At 33.0% G+C, this 19,249-nt stretch overlaps 1 protein-coding gene across 4 annotated transcripts in view; it reads right to left on the reverse strand.

The window, feature by feature from the left end:
* The window catches only part of RALGPS2 (Ral GEF with PH domain and SH3 binding motif 2), a 237,860-nt gene that overhangs the window by 143,543 nt on the left and 75,068 nt on the right, over positions 1-19,249 (reverse strand). Inside the window, exon 2 of one of the 4 annotated variants that reach the window (XM_051998866.1) lies at positions 3,661-3,704. The exons of the other annotated variants lie outside the window; for them this stretch is intronic. The gene's annotated coding sequence lies outside the window, so the exon portion shown is untranslated. The remainder of the gene's footprint in view (positions 1-3,660; positions 3,705-19,249) is intronic. 4 annotated transcript variants of the gene reach the window in all.

Below are 19,249 nucleotides of genomic sequence, written 5' to 3' on the forward strand. Positions count from 1 at the left end.
ACTATGCCCAAAGGGTTATAAAACTGTGATCCCTTTGATCCAGCATTGTCTCAACTGGGCCTATATCCCAAGGAAATTATAAAAAGGGGAAAAGGACCTACATGTGCAAAAATGTTTGTAGCTTTTTGTAGTGGCAAGAAACTGGAAACCAAGTGGATGTCCATCAGTTGGGGAATGGTGAATAACTTATGATATATAAATGTAATGGAATATTATAGTTCTATAAGAAGTGATCAAGAAGATTTCAGAAAGACCTGGAGAGACTTATATGAACTGATATTGGGTGAAGTGAGTAGTACCAAGACAACGTGGTACACAGCAACAAATTCATTATGTGATGATCAACTCTGATGGACGTGGCTCTTCTCAATAATGAAGTGATTCAGCCAATTCCAAGAGACTTATGAAGGAGAGAGCCCATCTGCATCCAAGAGAGAGGACTATGGGAACTAAATGTGGATCACAATATAGTATTTTCAACTTTGTTGTTGTTGTTTGCTTGCTTGTTTTTTCCCCCTTTCATTTTTTTCCCTTTTTGATCTGATTTTTCTTGTGCAGCATGATAAATGTGGAAATACATTTAGAAGAATTACACATTTATAATCCATATTGGATTGCTTACTGCCTATAGGAGGATGGGAGTGGCACGGGGTTTTGCAGGGGGTGAATGTTGAAGGCTATCTTTGCATGTATTTTGAAAAATAAAAAGCTATTATAAAAAAAAGTAAGTACTTAACAAATGTCTCTTAAATTAAAATATCTACTGAAGGAAGAGAGAAGAACACAAATTTTTCCCTAATCAAAAATCTTTTGATATTCCAAAAGAATATTCCCTGTTCCTTCTTAGCTTGGCATTCATATTTCACAAAATGTTTCAATTCAAAAATTTTCATTTGTTCATTATATCTTGGTTCACTCTAAGGTATTCTTTCCAAATTTATTTTCCCCAAAAAAATATCTTACTTATACTTTAATGGTCCAACTCAGGTAATGCCCTTTTCACATTTCCTTGCACTGCTACTACTCCAGCTAAAAGTAAACCATCCCTTCAGTTAGTATGCAAATGATGTACTGCTTGATCCTTATGGAGCATACATACCTTTATTTCTCCCTACTAGACTGTTATTCCCTTCAGGAATTAACAGAGTATCTAAGACATAACAAACATTCAAGAAATACTTGTGGAACACAACAATTAAAATCTAATTCTAGAATTAGAAGTCAATCAGCATAAGGCTGAAAAAATGTTTGGGAAAGCACTGAGCACATCATTGGCTTTCAGAACATTAAAAAAAATTATTTGTGCATTCAGATATTTTATGTAAGTTTATCATCCTTTCATTTTAATACTTTTTGTGAAGTTTCCAAATACAAGGAACTCATTTCTATAAAATTTTTTTTTGACTTTTATGTGCTTTTATTTTTATTCAGTCTTACAAACAAGGAAACAGATGTAAACATATCATTAGTATGATGAACTCTTTAAATTTCATCTAATTATTATATACATCTATACTTATATGATTTCATTTCTGTCCCTGTAATCCTAGGCCCAGAAAAATTGTTGGTATACTAATTATATATACTTGAACCCAATTCATAATTCTTAAAACTGACTTGACATTTCCCCCATTTCTCCTGCTATACCATACCTAACTTGGTAATTAAGACTTTACATATGGACATTTTGGTTTTTAAAAGTTAAAAATTTTTAAATAAATTATAATTCAATACCTAATATAAATAAAGATCAGGTCTATCTAGAATTTGTAATTCAATGATGCCCCCTAGTGTTGAGGGAAAGGTTGTACTGAATTTAAGAAATAATACAATTGAAAATAAAACAATTGTGGGATTCTGATTTCCTGGATAAAACATTCAACCGTAAGTATTTTATTAAACACCTAAAAATGTGCTTGTTGTTCCTACTGACTAACATATCAAAGAAGTTCTTATAGCTCTGTTACATATAGAAACATTTGTCCTGAACCTGCAAGTATTTGTGGTAGTCGTTCTCTGGCAAGCTGAAATCTTGAAATCAGATTGCAATTAGGCCCCTTTCAAAATTTTATCAAGTAATAATTCTTAACTTTTGTTTAAGTGTACTCAAATATAACCTTTCCTAAATGGTACTAGTTCAACAATTGTTTTATTTCTGAAGATGCCCACAGCATTATTTACCATGGTGGCTGTTTCAAGAATGGTATTTTAGTGCTATGTGGTGGCTAGAATGCCTTCTTCTCCAGTCACCCTCCAAAAAATAATCAAAACATAGAAGATTATGACAGTGCAGAACAAGGAGGTTTTTCTGTATTCCTTCCTTAACTCTGGTCTGGTACCACTACTCTAGCTTCTGGAAAAAACACCTGAAATACCTTTAAAAATCAAGAGAAAAGGACAGAAATAGCAATGACTTCTAAAGCCATTTTAGATAATCCAAACATCTGTACATAGTATTTTGGTCATTTTTTCCCCCCAACAAATTCTGAACAGGTAGCTAAAAACACCAGTTGGTGTATTAATAATATTCTTAATTAAAAATCATAATATTTTTTAAAATAAAGTTAAAATTCAGTCATTACATCAGGTAAAATGCATTACACTCTTTATATAAGCTTTTTAAATAATCAGATTTACAAAATATTGTTCTGTAATAGTAACTGTTATTTTATACTTTGTTATTTTTATACTTTGAAATGTATATGAAATTTCCGGTGCTGAAATATTATTTCATCACTCCTTACATCATGACTTGGGTAACAGTCAACACTAAGAGTTGAGAAATGAGCCTACCTTTTCTCTCTTGTGACAGAAAACAACTTCTCTTCAGAACACACAGAGAATATTGACAATATCCAATTTCCAATCTCCAATACCAAAGCAACTAAATTATAAATTGCAGAGAATATCTCAATCTGCAAAACTGGAAGGAGATTCTTTTGTCTTTGTTAGTGGCAGAGAGTTAATTAGGCATCTGGTATGTTTTGGTTGAGGGGAGGGATCAACAATGGATAGATAAAGCAGTCTGATGTCAGTCATTTGTAAAAGCAATCTGCTTTTATATTAACTAACCTCTTTAGAGGAGAGTCAAGAGAATGACAGTGCGTGTTAAATATTTCAATGCAAAAAACAAAAAAGAAATGGGATATAAATAGTTGTAGAGACTGTGTCAGGAGGTTAGAGTCCAAAAAACTGAAGGAGTAAGAAGACAAAGTCAAGATTATCTGTCCAAAGTCACATCTAACAAATGGTAAATTTGAAAATTCTCTGATTTCAAAAACACTATTCTTTTCACGGTACCATTCTGGGTCCCAAAGGCAAATTAATTTTTCCCTATGTCTCAGATAGCTTGAGCATCACTGAATATGTCCTTACCAATTGTCAAAGATTTGAAATGTATATAAGGAAAACTTTCCTAACATTTAGAACTATTTAAAAAATGAAATGGACTGCCTACATAAGGAGGCAGATTTTTCCTGACCAGAAGGGAGGGAAAACCTAAATAACCACCTGTTTAAAAGAAAAAAAATTGTAGAAGAATCTAGATCTCCTCCAACAAGAAGGTTCTGTGACCTAAACAGAAAGAGAGAACAGGTAATAATGGTGGCCTCTTCCAAACTTTTAATATCACAATTTATACTCAATAACAAAAATACTCACCTAGCAAAATCTTTCTCCCCTTATTCCATGAACTGGTGATACTCCTTTTAGAAATGAACAGAAGTTGAATATAAGCATCTTAAGGGTAATCTCCTTGTCTATAGTCTATTCTTAATATTTGCGCCTTTAAATTTCACAATTTTTAAGCATTTGTGTGATTTTAATATTAGTAACTTCATTTACACTTTCCTGTTGCTAACTGCACATATTTATGACTGCACAGTAGAGAAAAAAATGGCTATGTAACTCACAATTTCCAAGTCTGAAGAGAGGCATAATTCCATCAGCTGGTTAGATTGCAACCTCAAAGTTAAAGGTCAACTTTCCTTAGCTACGCTCCCATATTCTTGAGACTCTCAGAGATCTCAAGACACAAACTAGACATCACTGACAGATTATTTCAAGCTGGTGTATCCTACTTGATCTCTATTGACATTCACCAACTGTGAATGACAGTGTGAGGGACGTTATCTTGGCATCTTCTAACAGCAACTAAGGGACCACAACTTTCTTTGGTTTTCAGAGGGTAGCCAAGGTAGAAAGGGTCATAGCAGTGTAGTACATACAGTACACTACCTTCACATCACCTTTGATATAGTGAAAGATAAGATTCAGGTTAAAAAAGGTTTAGGAATTTTATTTACTATATGATATTTGTGGTACTGTAAGCTTCATGAGTTATGAAAAGTGAATATGTATGAAATAATTTTGCTTTTTTTAATTGGGATATATTATCACAAATGGTAACAGAATCTAGGGAATTATTAGCAAGAAAAAAATGTTTTGCATGTTATTATTTTTATAGGTTATTTCATGGTTATTGCATCAGGAAAAGTACCTATTATCAGAATTAATGTTTTATTATAAAGAATCATATACAGAAATGTTTATTTTCATCAATCTCTAGAGAAAGATTACAGTTTTTGGTGGTTGCAGGAACCTAATACCCTATTTCCCATAGGTTCAAGGTATCAACAATTGTACTTTTGATATGCACATCTTTTCTGGGAACATAATCTCTCCCTCTTCCATCCTGTGAAAATTTGAGGACTGACTGTATGTCTATCCTCAGTAATTAGTTCAGTACCCAAAATTAAATAGGTACATAAATGAAAGTTGAATTTAAATGAATTAGACCAGTGGAATTGTGGATATGGGATCAGTATTTTGACTACTTTTCCCTAAATTGTTCTACCATTTTGTAAATAATCCAACTCTTTTGATTCACTTCCTTTCCCAACCAAAATCTACTATTTGATCATTCCATCCATGTCTTATACAAATTTTTGCAATGTGCTATGAAAATCTGAAAGTGAACAAATTTTTTATTATTTACCGCTGCTCTGGTAAAAACATTTGTGGATAATTAGTAGTTGGCTACTTTTTCTATCAGCTACTTAAAAACATGAGGCTTCTTTGTTGACTACTAGGGGAGGAATCATGATAAAAGTCAAAATTGTGACTTGTTGCAGGCATGGATAGCATTCCTTCTAGATGAAGTTCTGCAGTTTTACACACTTATGCCTGACTAATGGGTCAAAAAAAAAAAAAAGCCTAGAGGTCCCTATACTGTGAATAATAAGAAATATAGTTTTAATTACTGTTTGGAAAGTATCCTTGATGGTTGGCACAGTACCTGTGTGCATAATAAACACCTTAAAAAACACTTGGGTTAATTGACTAGAGATCATGCAATTAAATTTGCTTAACACAAAAGGAAAACTGGGATTTCATTTATGTATAATATCAATAATTTTACATAATCTTAAATGTGAAAAATGACCTAAGAGGGCATCTAGTATACAATACCTAGCTGTCCCTTGTAGCTGGAATGCTAGAAACCAGATGGTTAAAGAGTTTTGGTCCCAAACCCAAAACAGTCTTTTACTATGACCATATTTAAATCTTTTTCAGCAAAGTAAAACTTATTAGGATTTGAAATAGCACACAGTATTCAAATCTACTCCAGAATGAGATTCCGTGGAACATGTTAATATGTTACATTGTAATATCTTTCTCCATTCGTATAACATATACACACACAAAAGGATTTTTTTTAACTTTTAGTTAAAAACTTAAATTTAAAAACCATCCTAGGTTTTCCCTATTCAGTAACATTACATATTTCATAAAAATTCTAAGTTCTGTTAAAAAATAGCAATTCTCATGTCTAAGAATACTCTAGGAAAACCGTAAAAGAAATGAAAAATACTGTAGAAATTTCTCTTTAAACTACCCAAAACAACAGTTTTGGCAAATTCGTATAACACCCAAATTGAGAAAGAAATATAACTGATAATATGTGAATTAATTCTTCCATTTAAAAGTCTTACTTCAAAAAAAATGAAAATAAATCTTTTGTGAGAGAAAAAAATATTTACTGGAGTATTTTATTTAACCAAATTATTTTTATGGTTTCATCCTCTAGAATTCTTCCATAGTTTGCATGTATATCAAAAGTATCTTAAATGTGATTTCATAGAAAGATGTTTTCCAAAAAAAAAAAAAAAAAATTCTGTAAAGGAATCTTGTCCACTGGGGAGAAAAAAAAATCACTAAGAATCTACTTCCTGCCAAATCATATAAATCTTGTTCCATTCTCCTTCAACAAGAAGTTGAAGTTAAGTCCTATACACAGAAACTAGTCTATTTCCAAATGTGTTTCTCCATTCAGAAGATGTTTCCCAAGTAGAGAAAATGTGTGATTCAACCACTTAAACAGTGAAATTAATTTTAATATCCTTTGAGAAAAAAAAGTAGACAAAAATAATTCAGTTAAGGAATTAGTTTCTGTATAAGAACCTCTTTTTATCAAATTGGTATTTGGGGGGTAGGGGGATGTCAGTTGATATGTAATGAGGGCCTGAACTAGGGGAGAGGTAAGAAATAAGTGAGATATTATAAAAGTAGAAGCAACAAGATTTGGGAATGGAGTGGACAAACAGAATGAGACTGAAGAGTTGAAGACGACACTGAAGTGGGTGACTGGAAGAATGATGGCACCCTGGTCAATAAATAGGGAAGTTGGGAAGAGGGAAGGATTCAGAGATAAAGATAACATGTTCTGTTTTGTTCTTACTAAATCTGAAATGCCTAGACATCCAGCTCAACTGGTCTAAGAGGCAGATGACTAGCTCAGAAGAGAGAATATAGTTGGATATATAGACTGGGGAATTATCTACATAGAGATATCATCAAAGTGGATAAGATCAACAAAAGCCTATCACACATCCCAAACTAGATGTCTAGCAGACAGTTTAAACTCAACATATCCAAAATGGAAGTCATCTGTCCCCTTAACTCCCTCCATCATAACTTTATTATTACCATGATCCCTCCAATAATCCAGGTGTCAACTTCTTACTATCAATAACTCCTCCAATCCAATTTGTCACTAAGACTTGTCAATTTCACTTTTGCGTATCTCTCAAATAAATCCCTTTCTCTCTTATGATGCTGTCACCTCATTATCTCTCACCTGAATTCTTTGAAGAGTCAGATGTTTAATCTGCAACAAGTCTTTCCTAAAAGCTAAGTCTGGTCATGTTTCTCCGATTCTCAGACTTTAATGGTTCTCTATTTCAAAGAATAAATAGAAAATCTTTTATTAAGCATTCAAAACATTTCCTGACCTAGATCTTCTTCCCAAAACTTTAAACTTCCCTCTTTTACTATCTACTCTCCAATTTAGTAACGCTGGCCTCTCCTTGCTGTTTTATGAACTTGTCATTTCTTAGCTCTAGACCACGAAGAAATATGCATAAATCAGTTATATGCAGGACAAATAATACTCAGAATTTAAACTCAAATCTTCTGGATTCCAAGGTTTACTTAGCATGAACAGAGATTGTTTATTTTTTTTTGTCTTTGTGACCTCAGTATCTAGCCCAACATCTAGTATATATTTAGTGCTTTAAAAATGCTTCTTGTTAACAATAATAAAACAATGTATAATATCTATCAATCAATTATATGTATCCCCCTCTAAAGACTCTCTCCAATTTCAGTGATACTCACAAAATATAAAAACAATGTTAAATTCAAGAGTTCTGAAAAATGTTCAATTAAATTTGTTTAGTATGGTAAGAACTTAATAATAGTCTCTCAACTTTTAATATCTGATTTTCCTTCAAGTGACTACAGGATGAAGATAATACAAAGTTTACAATCACAACCCATCATTCAGTAAAAACTCTACAGAAAGCTTGGGTCTATGTCCTCTTATGATATCAAGATCCAACATGAAGTAAAACTCTCCAGAGCCAGCATTCTGCATAATCTCAGTTGACCTGTTGCTGGAACTCAAAAGATTAGTTCTTGCAGTGCCAACCTCATCCACAATGTAAAGGCAAATCATTTGCACGGAGAAACTCTCTTTTCTCTTTACTACCTTATTTCCTCTTTTTAATTCCCACACCCCCAATATGACTTTAACATTTTCAGCTCCTATTTGAGACTGTCTAGAGCACCAGTTTCAAAATATTTTTAATCTCACATTTCTATTAGTAAAAAAAAAAAAAAAAAAAAAAAATTAAACCCACACACCAATATATGTATGTTCACTTATTTACGAATTAAATAATATAGTACTGTTAATAATTATATACATTAAAAACTTACAAAAACAAAATTAAAAGGATATGATGAAATATTTTGAAAATATTTTATCAATGGTAAAAAAAAAAGCTGTTCTTATTAAAAATAGTATTCTTCATAATGATTTTTGATGAAAAATGTGATTGTGCTTCATTCTTTTCAACAATCTTGGTTTAGCATGGTAATGTAGGGATTCAAAAGTTTGGTTCTGTTATGTGACTTGGGTCAAGTATCTTAATCTTTCTGGTTCATCCTATATAAAATGAGAGGTTTGAGACTCAATGAATTCTAAGATCGCTTCCAAAAGAAAAACACTATCAAATGCCTAAAAGTGACCCAGAAGTTTCCCCAGCAAGTCTATTATAAAGTTTCTGTGTATAACAAAATCAATACAATGACTTTGTTTCCTTATATATAAAATGCTCGACAGAATCACTGAAGAGTGGTAAGAGCAAAAAGGGAGAATTAGTAGGAAGAAGAAAAATAAAATAAAGGTCTACAAAATTCTCTAAGCGTATACTGTAGGAGAAATGATGACATATATCTTCCCATATAGCTAAAATTATTGACAAGGTACTTTTTAGTTGTTTCCTATCTTAATTGTATATGTTATCTTTGCTGCTTACCACAGTTCTTAATATGTAGTCATCATCAATGTGTTGTCTGTTTCATTTACATTGAAATCAAAACATAGACAAGATACTTGGGGTACCCTAGACAGGATTTGTGTTCCTTTTGTTTAACTGTCCAATGGAAGCTAGATGCCTTCACTACAACAATATAGCTTGACTTATGACCAAATGTTTGCCCTAGAGAATGTAAATTTCTTGCATTAAAAATGTTTGTAAAAAGATAAGCTAGCTATCCACACTTAAAAAATCTAAAATCAAGTCTCATAATGACAACTAAGTAGTTTTATAATTTTTGACTAATTATCCAATCTCTCTGAACTCAATTTTCTTAATTGTAAAATAGACAAAAAAAGGGCAGCTAGGTGGCACAGTGGATAGAGCACCAGCCTTGAAGTCAGGAGGACCTGAGTTCAAATATGATCTCAGACACTTAACACTCCCTTGCTGTGTGACTCTGGACAAGTCACTGAACCCCAACTGCGTCAGCAAAAAAAAAAAAAAAAAATAGACAAATTCATGTGTTTGTCCCTCCCATTTATCTCACAGGATTATTGAGGGGAAAATGATATATGTAAAATGATCTGTCATTAGAACACACAATATGCATACATAAGCTATTATTCTACTCTATTCTGTTAGCAATAATCAAATGGAACAACAGATGTTGTGCAAGTTCTCAAATTCATACACATTTAATAGCTTTTGTTTAGATTCATTCTACTTTACTTGCATTCCTATATAGCCTTAAAGTTCACAATACAATCCTAAAAACAATCTCATATATGCAAGTATTCCCATTATACACTGGCAGAAACTGAGCCTCTGAAATGGTACATGAATGGATTTCCTTGTTAAGTATCAGCTAGGATCCAAACCTGGACCCCTTAGATCCAGAAACACACTGACATTTTAGAATTAATCACCATCAAGATAATTTGGTACTATATTACTAAAGGTAATTATGATGTTGAGATGGCTTAGTGGATAACATGTTGGGCCTGGAGTCAGGAAGTCCCGAGTTCAAAAATGGCCTCACATACTTACGGTGTAACTCTGAGTAAATCACTTAATTTCTGTTTTTCTTCATCTACTGGAAAAGGAAATGGTAAATTCCACTGTATCCTCGTCAAGAAAGCCCCATAGGCAATACTGACATTATATGAGTTCAAAGAATCATAAAAAGACAGAACCAACTTAACAATTATGATGTACTATATGAGGGAAAGGAAGATTAGTCAATGAGGTGAACAACAAGTATTTCCCTCCACAGTTGTCTTTGTATATTTCTGCAAAGATACAATAGGACAGCCATCCCTGATTTCCCTTTTAATCAAAATGAAGACAAAGGGGGAAAAAAAAAAAGGCAGCATTTGCATGACATTTTTCTCCCAAATATTGCCAAACCATGCTATTAATAGAAAAAATAGTAAAAGAATTCTAGTCTCTAATCAAAGTTCAAGTAATCTCTATGATCTTTTTAAAAAATCATTTATGTTTTTTTGTTTTGCTGAGGCAATTGGGGTTAAGTGACTTGCCCAGGGTCACAGAGTTAGGAAGTATTAAGTGTCTGAGACCAAATTTGAACTTAGGTCCTCCTGACTTCAGGGCTGGTTCTATCCACTATGCCACCTAGCTGCCTCACAGAGCATTTATGTTTTTAAAAGATAATATCTTTTTTATTTTGTTTTCATTTATTTCATAAAGGTATGTGAAATAATAAATTGAAAACATTTTGAAAACACATCAAGAACTAACTATACAACTAGAAATTATCAAAAGCATGCCCAACAGTGTACTTCATTGTATACCTTGATTTTTTAGGATAAGATAACATTCTCATGGGTTGGGAAATGTGTGAGGAGCAAGAGTCTAGTTGGTAGAAAAGAAGAAGGAATTTTCCTGAATTCTCCCAAATTCCTCTCCTAACAACTTTAAATAACATCTCAAAACAAATTCTGGAGAAGCAGAATCTACAAAAGGAGTCAGTAAATCAATTTTCAAGCCCAAAACAATTTGGACTAGAGGAAAGATTTGTCTCATTTGAGTAAAAGGGAAGTGGAGCCCAGCCCAGGAAGTGTCTGGACAAGTCAGTGGGAGGTCCCTCTGTCTGGCATAGGTCAGCAACTAAGTCCTCTCAGCCCTAGAGTGTCAGGCTAGAAGCATAGGGAACCAGCGGCAAGGTCCCAGCACAGCATGTGAGTGGCCAGGCTGGGGAGCTCTGGAACAGCAAGAGAACAGCTAGTCCCGAAACCCCAGCACTGAAAGTCAGTGGCCAGGCCTTTGCTGAAGAAAGCTTGGTACAATGATCCAGGTACCCCAGGGGCAGAGCTCAACTTTTAAAAGCCACAAAATGGCTGAAAATGAGCAAAAAAAAAATCAAAACAAAATAAAAATAACCCTTACCAAAGAAAACTATTACGGTGACAGAGAAGATCAAAACACAAATTCAGAAGAGGACAACAATGGCAAAATGTCTACATGAGAAGCTCAAAAAGAAATACGAACTGGTCTCAGTCCCCCAAAAAAACTCCTCAAAGAGCTCAAGAAGGGTTTTAAAAATCAAATAAGAAAGGTAGAAGATAAATTGGGGGGAAGGGAAGAAGGTTGATACAAGAAAATCATGAAAAAAGTCAATAGCTAGGTAAAGAGCACAAAAATGGAAAAATACACAAAAATTATATACTGACAAAAACAATACCTTAAAAAATAGAGTTGGCCAAATGGAAAAGGAGATACAAAAGATTTGTGAATAAATTACTTACTTAAAAATTTGAATTGAACAGAAACTAACAACTCTAACCAGAATCAATCAAAATCAAAAGAATGAAAAAAATAGAAGAAAATGTGAGATTTCATTAGAAAAAGAATTGACTAGAGAAAAGATCTGGGAGACATAATTTAAAGAATTACTGAACTATTTGAAAACCATGATCAAAAAAGAGTCTGGATAGCATCTTTCAAAATAATCATCAAAGGAAATATTGATTCTAGAATATTGGAACCAATAATAAAATAAAAATTAAAATAATCCTGATCATCTCCTGAAAGAGATTTCAAAATGAAAACTCACAGGAATATAAGCACATTCCAGGACTCTCAGTCAAGGAGAAAAATACTACAAGCACCCAAAAAGAAATCAAATTTTGAGGAGTCAAACTCAGGATACAAGATCTATCAGGTTCTACACTAAACATCAGAGGCTTTGGAATGATGTTTTAGAGAACAAAAAAGCTAGCATTACAACCAAGAATAACCTACTCAGAAAAACTGAGTGTAATCCTTCAGAAGAAAAAAAAATGAAAATGTAAACAGTAAAGAAAAAAACAAGTTACTCAATAAAGTTAAACTGTTTACATTCCTATACAGGAAGATAATATTTGTGAGCCTTAAGAATTTTATCACTATAGATTTACATGAACTGATGTGAGCAAAAGAAACAGAACCAAGAATACATTGTACACAACAACAGCAAGAATGTGCATTGATCAATTGTGAAAGACTTGGTTCTTCTCAGTGATTCAATGATCCAAAGCAATCCCAATAGACTTTGGACAGAAAATGCCACCTGCATCCAGAAGAAAAGTTATGGAGATGGTAATTCAACACATGCTATGTTCACTTCTGTTTTCTGTTTGTTTTTTTTTCTTCTCCCATGGTTTTTCCTTTTTGCTCTGATTTTTCTCTTCCAACATGATTCATAAAGCAATGTGCATTAAAAAGAAATAAATTTAAAAAACAAAAGATCTCATTAAAAATACATTTTTATTTATTATTTTAATAATATTAATAATATTTTATTTAAAATTACTATAAGGACAGTTAGGAAAGTAGTATGCATAGACAGAGAATGCATATATAGGTTGACTTTGAGGGATAATGTAAAAAATTTTGATTCTATCAAATTGAAAAGTTTTTGTACAAACAAAACGAATGCAGACAAGATTAGAAGGGAAGCAATAAACTGGGAAATCATTTTTACAGTCAAAGGTTCTGATAAAGGCCTCCTTTCAAAAATATATAGAGAATTGACTCTATAAAAAAATCAAGCCATTCTTCAATTGATAAATTGGATAAAGGATATGAACAGACAATTCTCAGACGAAGAAATTGAAACTATTTCTAGTCATAAGATGCTCCAAGTGATTATTAATCAGAGAAATGCAAATTAAGACAACTCTGAGATACCACTACACACCTGTCACATTGGCTAGAATGACAGAGAAAGATAATGTGGAATGTTGGAGGGGGTGTGGGAAAACAGGGATACTGATACATTCTTGGTGGAGTTGTGAACACATCCAGCCATTCTGGAGAGCAATTTGGAACTATGCTCAAAAAGCTATCAAATTGTGCATACCCTTTGATCCAGTAGTGTTTCTACTGGGCTTATACCCCAAAGAGATACTAAAGAAGGGAAAGGGACCTGTATGTGCCAAAATGTTTGTGGCAGCCCTGTTTGTAGTGGCTAGAAGCTGGAAAATGAATGGATGCCCATCAATTGGAGAATGGCTGAATAAATTGTCGCATATGAATGTCATGGAATATTATTGTTCTGTAAGAAATGACCAGCAGGATGAATACAGAGAGGACTGGCGAGACTTACATGAACTGATGCTAAGTGACAGGAGCAGGACCAGGAGATCATTATATACTTCAACAACAATATTGTATGATGATCAATTTTGATGGATGTGGCCCTCTTCAACAATGAGATGAATGAAATCAGTTCCAATAGAACAGTAATGAATTGAACCAGCTTCACCCAGCCAAAGAACTCTGGGAGATGACTATGAACCACTACATAGAATTCCCAATCCTTCTATTTTTGTCCGCCTGCATTTCTGATTTCCTTCATAGGGTAATTGTACACTATTTCAAAGTCTGATCCTTTTTGTATAGCAAATAACTGTATGGACATGTATACTTATATTGTATTTAACTTATACTTTAACATATTTAACATGTATTGGTCAATGTGCCATCTGGGGGAAGGGATAGGGGGAAGGAGGGGAAAGTTGGAACAAAAGGTGTTGCAATTATCAATGCTGAAAAATTACCCACGCATGTCTTGTAAATAAAAAGCAATTAATTAAAAAAAGAAAAGAAAGAAAGAAAGAAAAGGGATAGGGGGAGTAATGCTTGAACCTTACACTGATTAGATTTGACTCAAAGGGGAAATAACATACACATGTAGTTAGATATAGAAAGATATCTTCCCCTGTAGGAAAAAGTAGAGTGGGAGGAAAAGACAAGGGAAGGGAGAAGCTGATAGAAGGAGGACACACCAAGGCAGGTGGTGATCAAAAGCAAAATACTTTTAAGTGAAAACAGAAAGAGAAGTATAAACAAGGAGAAAATAGATGGAGATACACAGTAATCACTAATTGTGAATGTGAATGGAATGAATCTAACCATAAATGGAAGGAGATAGTGATTCTTATGATATATTATTTATAAGAAATATACTTAAAGCAGAGACACACAGAGAGTAAAGTTAGAGAATGGAATAGAATCTATTATGTTTTCAACAAAGAAAACAAAAAAGCAGGGATACCATGACACCAGACAAAGCAAAAGCAAAAATAGATCATTTTATTAAGAGACAAAGCAGGAAATTACATTTTACTAAAATGTACACAGACAAGGAAGTAATATCAATAATAAACATAAACACCAAATGGCAAAGCCTTCAAAATTTTAAAGAAGTAAAATGAATTACAGGAGAAAATAAACAGCAAAACTATACTAGTAGGGAACCTCAAATTTCTAGTCTCAGAACAAAATAAATCTTACCACAAAATAAGCAAGAAAGAAGTAATGGGGTGAACAAAATCTTAGCAAACAGATATGATAGCCCTCTGAAGAAAACAAATATACATTTTTCTCAATGGTACATGGCATCTACATAAAAAACTGACCATGTAACAGGGTATAAAAACCTCACACATCAAATGCAGAAAAACAAAGTTATTAAATGCATTCTTTTCAGATCATGGTGCAAGAAAAACTGCATTTAATAAACAATTACGGAAGAATAGATTAAAATTAATTGTAAACAAAATAATTCTAAAGAATGACTGGATTGAAGAACAAATCATAGAAACATTAAATAATTTCATTAAAGACAATGACAACAAAATAGACAACATATCAATATTTTGGGGAAGCAGCCAAAGCAGTACTTTGGAGAAATTTTATATTGCTAAACAATTTACATCAATAAAACAGGAAAAAAAAGTGTCAATGAATTAGACTTACATCTTTTTTAAAAATCTCCAACTAAACACCAAATTTTAAATCTGGAAAAATCAAAGGAGAAATTAATAAAATTGAAAGAAAAGTATTGACTAATAAATAAAGTTAAAAACTGGTTATATGGGAAAAAAATTTTAAACAAAACCAAAGAAATAGATAGGCCATTAATTAATAATTCAGATTAAAAAAAACTACCAGCGTCAATAATAAAATGAAGGCGAATTTATCACTGAAGAGGATATTAAAAGCAATAATTAAGCGCTATTTTGTGCAACTGTATGCCAAGAAAATGACAATTTAAGTGAAATGGATAAATATTTACAAAAACATAAGGTGTCCAGATTAAAAGAAGAGGAAATAAGAGTACTTAAATAACCACATCTTAGAAAAAAGAAATTAAATATGCCATCAAGGAGGTACATCTAAGGGGAAAAAAATCCCCCATGGCCAGAGGGATTCACAAGTGAATTCTACAAAACACTGAAACACTGTAAGAACAATTAATCACTGAAAGAACAATTAATCCCAATAAAATATAAAATATTTTTATGATACTGACACATTTAAATTGGGAAGAGTAAAAAGAGAAAAAAGTGTAGGCCAATTTCCCTAATGAATATTGATACAAAAATTTTAAATAAAATATTAGAAAGGAGATTACATTATATCTTAAGGATCATATACTGTGACCAGGAATGCAGGGATATTTTAACATGTGAAAAATTATCAACATAACTGGCAATAAATTAATAACAAAACTAACAAAATTCTTATGGATTATCATAATAGATGCAGAAAAAGCTTCTGACAAAATAAAACACCCTTTCCTGTTTAAAAACATTAGAGAGCATCAAACTAAATGAAGCTTTCTTAAAAATGATAAGTAGTAAAATGATCAGCAAACACCATCTGTAATGGGGATAAGCTAAAAACGTTCCCAACAAGATCAGGATAAAGCAAGGCTCTGCATTCTCACCACTATTATTCAATATGCTACTAAAAATATTAGCACAGCAGTAAGAAAAAAAACTGAAGGAACTAGAACAGGCAGCAAGAAAACAAAACTATCATTTTTCGCTGATGATATGATGGTATGCTTGGAGAACCCTAAAAAATTAACTAAAAATTAGTTTAAATAATGAATTTGAGCAAAATTCCAGGATATAAAATAAAACTATGTAAAGCATGAGCATTTTACATATTATTTTAAAATTTCAGCTGCAAGAGATAGAGAAATTCCACTTAAAATTAACTATAGACAATATAAAATTTTCAGAGGAGTCTACTACAAACCACTTTACACAAAAAGTCAGATATGATCAACTGAAAAAATATTAATTGCTCATGGGTAGGTAGAAGCCAATATAATAAAAATGCTAGTACTACCCAAGTTAATTTGCTGTACAGTGATATATCAAATTACCAAAAATTATTTTATGTAGAAAAACAAAAGGTAAAAAATAACAAGGGAATTAATGGGGGGAAAATGTGAAAGAAGATGGTTTAACTGTACCAGATCTCAACGTAATCATCAAAACTATCTGACATTGGATAGGTGTTATGGGAGCCAACTGCTGGCGGCTGCTGGGGATCTAATTCTGACCAGCAGAATAGATCCCTTCATGTGAGAGGATGATAACAATGCAAGGAGACTGGGAGGCAGATGTGTTCTGACCTCTCTCCTCTTCCCTCCGATTTATTTCATTCCCAATCCAAAAGCAACAGCTGCATCAGTAAAGGCTGATTTGCAATTCCTTCAGGGGTGTTATGATTCAACTCTGAGGACTTTTAGAGAACCAACCTGCCCCTTACTGGTGCGGTCCCCTTTAATCCTTTATAGGCTTTCTGGGTTTCTGTGGTCCTTAATAGGTAGGAAATAGAATGGTATATGTGGAATAGATTGGGTACACAAGACTCATTAGTAAATGATCACAGAAATCTGGTCTTTGTAAAAACACAAAAATTCAACTTTGGCGACTAAAATTCATTATTTGACAAAAATTGCCAGGAAAACTGGAAAAAAAAAAAAAAAAGCTAGTATGGTAAAAACTAGGTATAGATCAACATCTTATACCATATACCAAGATAAGAATCAAAATGGGTATATAATTTAAATTATTGATGAGAAAATGCAAATTAAAACAACTCTAAGGTTGTCCTCATACCTATCAGATTGCCAATATGACAGAAAAAGAAAACAAATACTGGAGGGGATATGGAAAAATTGTGACACAAATGAACAGTTGGTGAAGTTGTAAAGTGAACCAATCATTCTAAAGAGCAATTTGGAACTATGACCCAAAGAACTATAAAATGGCATGCCCTCTAATCTATCAGATTAAATTAGATGAATGTTAAATTGTCTATAAATGTAATGGGGGGAAATTATTTAAAAAATAAAAAATTCTCCCATTGATGTAAACTATCTTGTTTTAATTTCTGACCAATTTTCAATTTTAGTGGTTCCTAACATTTATTGCTCGGTCCAATAATGTAGTTATGAAGTGTAAACACTTAAAATGCCCTACATAAGGACAGCTAGATAGTGCAGTGAATAGAGCACAGCCCTGAAGTCAGGAGGAGCTGAATTCAAATCTGGTTTCAGACACATTACTTCTTAGCTGTGTGACCCTTGGCAAGTCACTTAACCCCAATTGCCTCAGGGGAAAAAAATGCCCTACACAAAATTTTTTTACAGTATAAATAATTACTAATTTGTCTTAAATTCAGATATTTATTGATATGAATTTATGAAAATAGAGCTCACATATATACAAAATTACTCAAGGTTGAAATTCTGGCTGTTAGGCTTTATGCTCCCTACTTAATATTTTTCTATGTACCAAGACATAATTATTTCAGGAAGGACTCTAGTCATACTTCATCTCACTCATACCTTGACTCATTTTTCTAGACTTCTCTCTTCCCCCCTCTCCTCCCAACCCTCTGGAGAAAATTCCCCTTTGAGAGCCTGCTCTACTATCTCAGGAAGGGGTCCAGCTATCATCAGACTAAGACTTCAATTTGCACTCAGGACCCATTTGATAGCCACTTCAACATACCCCAGGACTTCTCCAGACTTTCTCCACCTTTTAGCTCCCCTTTATATAGTATCCTCTCCCCTATTGAAAGTTTAAGGATAGAGAATTTCTTATTTCTGGGTATTTGTATCTCCAGGGCTCAGAGGGAGTATTAAATGCTGCATCCATTTAAGTAGTAAGGAAATGTTTTTCCCCTTCTCTAGGCACTATTCTTTTCAAAGCTGAGTTTTCCTCCTCTCTGATGCTCTCCCCAATGTATTCTGCTCTATCATCATCCATATCCCTGCTTCTAACCACAATATACACACATCAAGGGTATCTATAAGCTCTCAGTGACCCCATTCAATCCCATGCGTTTAATTATTATCTCTAATATCTTCTGCCTTTCATTCTTGTCCTGCTCTTTTTCCTAAGTTCCAATCCTATATTATCTCCTGGAAAATTTTCAAACTCATCAAGCTCAAAACAGAACATATATTTATTTCCCCTAAAATACACTCCTCTTTATGTCCTGTTTATTTTGGTCAACATTACCTGCCGACAAAATGTCCAACCTGATCTCTGACTTCTCACCCTCTTCTAAATTCCACATAGCTAATTAGTTAACAGTCTTTTTAATTTTAACTCCACAAGATCCCTCCTCAGTTCTCTTCTCTCTATAAATAGCTATTATCCTAATTTATTGCTTCATCACTTCTGTATTTAAAATCTCTTTAAAATTTTCAGCATGCAAGACAGAGTGGTGGCCTTGAAGCCAGAAGATGTGATTTCAATTCTATGTGACTGGCCAAGTACTAAACCTTTCAGGTGCTTAAGGTCAGATTATTTGGCCTATGCAGCCTTCAACATTCCCAAGTATGTCAGAAACTAGATTATAATTAAGAAATATTTAAAATAAAAATGTAATAGAACATAGCTTATACATGTTAAAACTAAGTTATCATATAGACTTTATGTATAAATTAATAGTCTTGGTTCTATCTGAATTTAACACCACTGCTCTAGGTAATTTCCCAAGACTAGTAAAAACAGGTACCACACTGAATTGGTGGAAGGAGTCTCCTC

This window comes from Antechinus flavipes, chromosome 4, assembly GCF_016432865.1.
Source record: "Antechinus flavipes isolate AdamAnt ecotype Samford, QLD, Australia chromosome 4, AdamAnt_v2, whole genome shotgun sequence".
Taxonomy (NCBI): domain Eukaryota; kingdom Metazoa; phylum Chordata; class Mammalia; order Dasyuromorphia; family Dasyuridae; genus Antechinus; species Antechinus flavipes.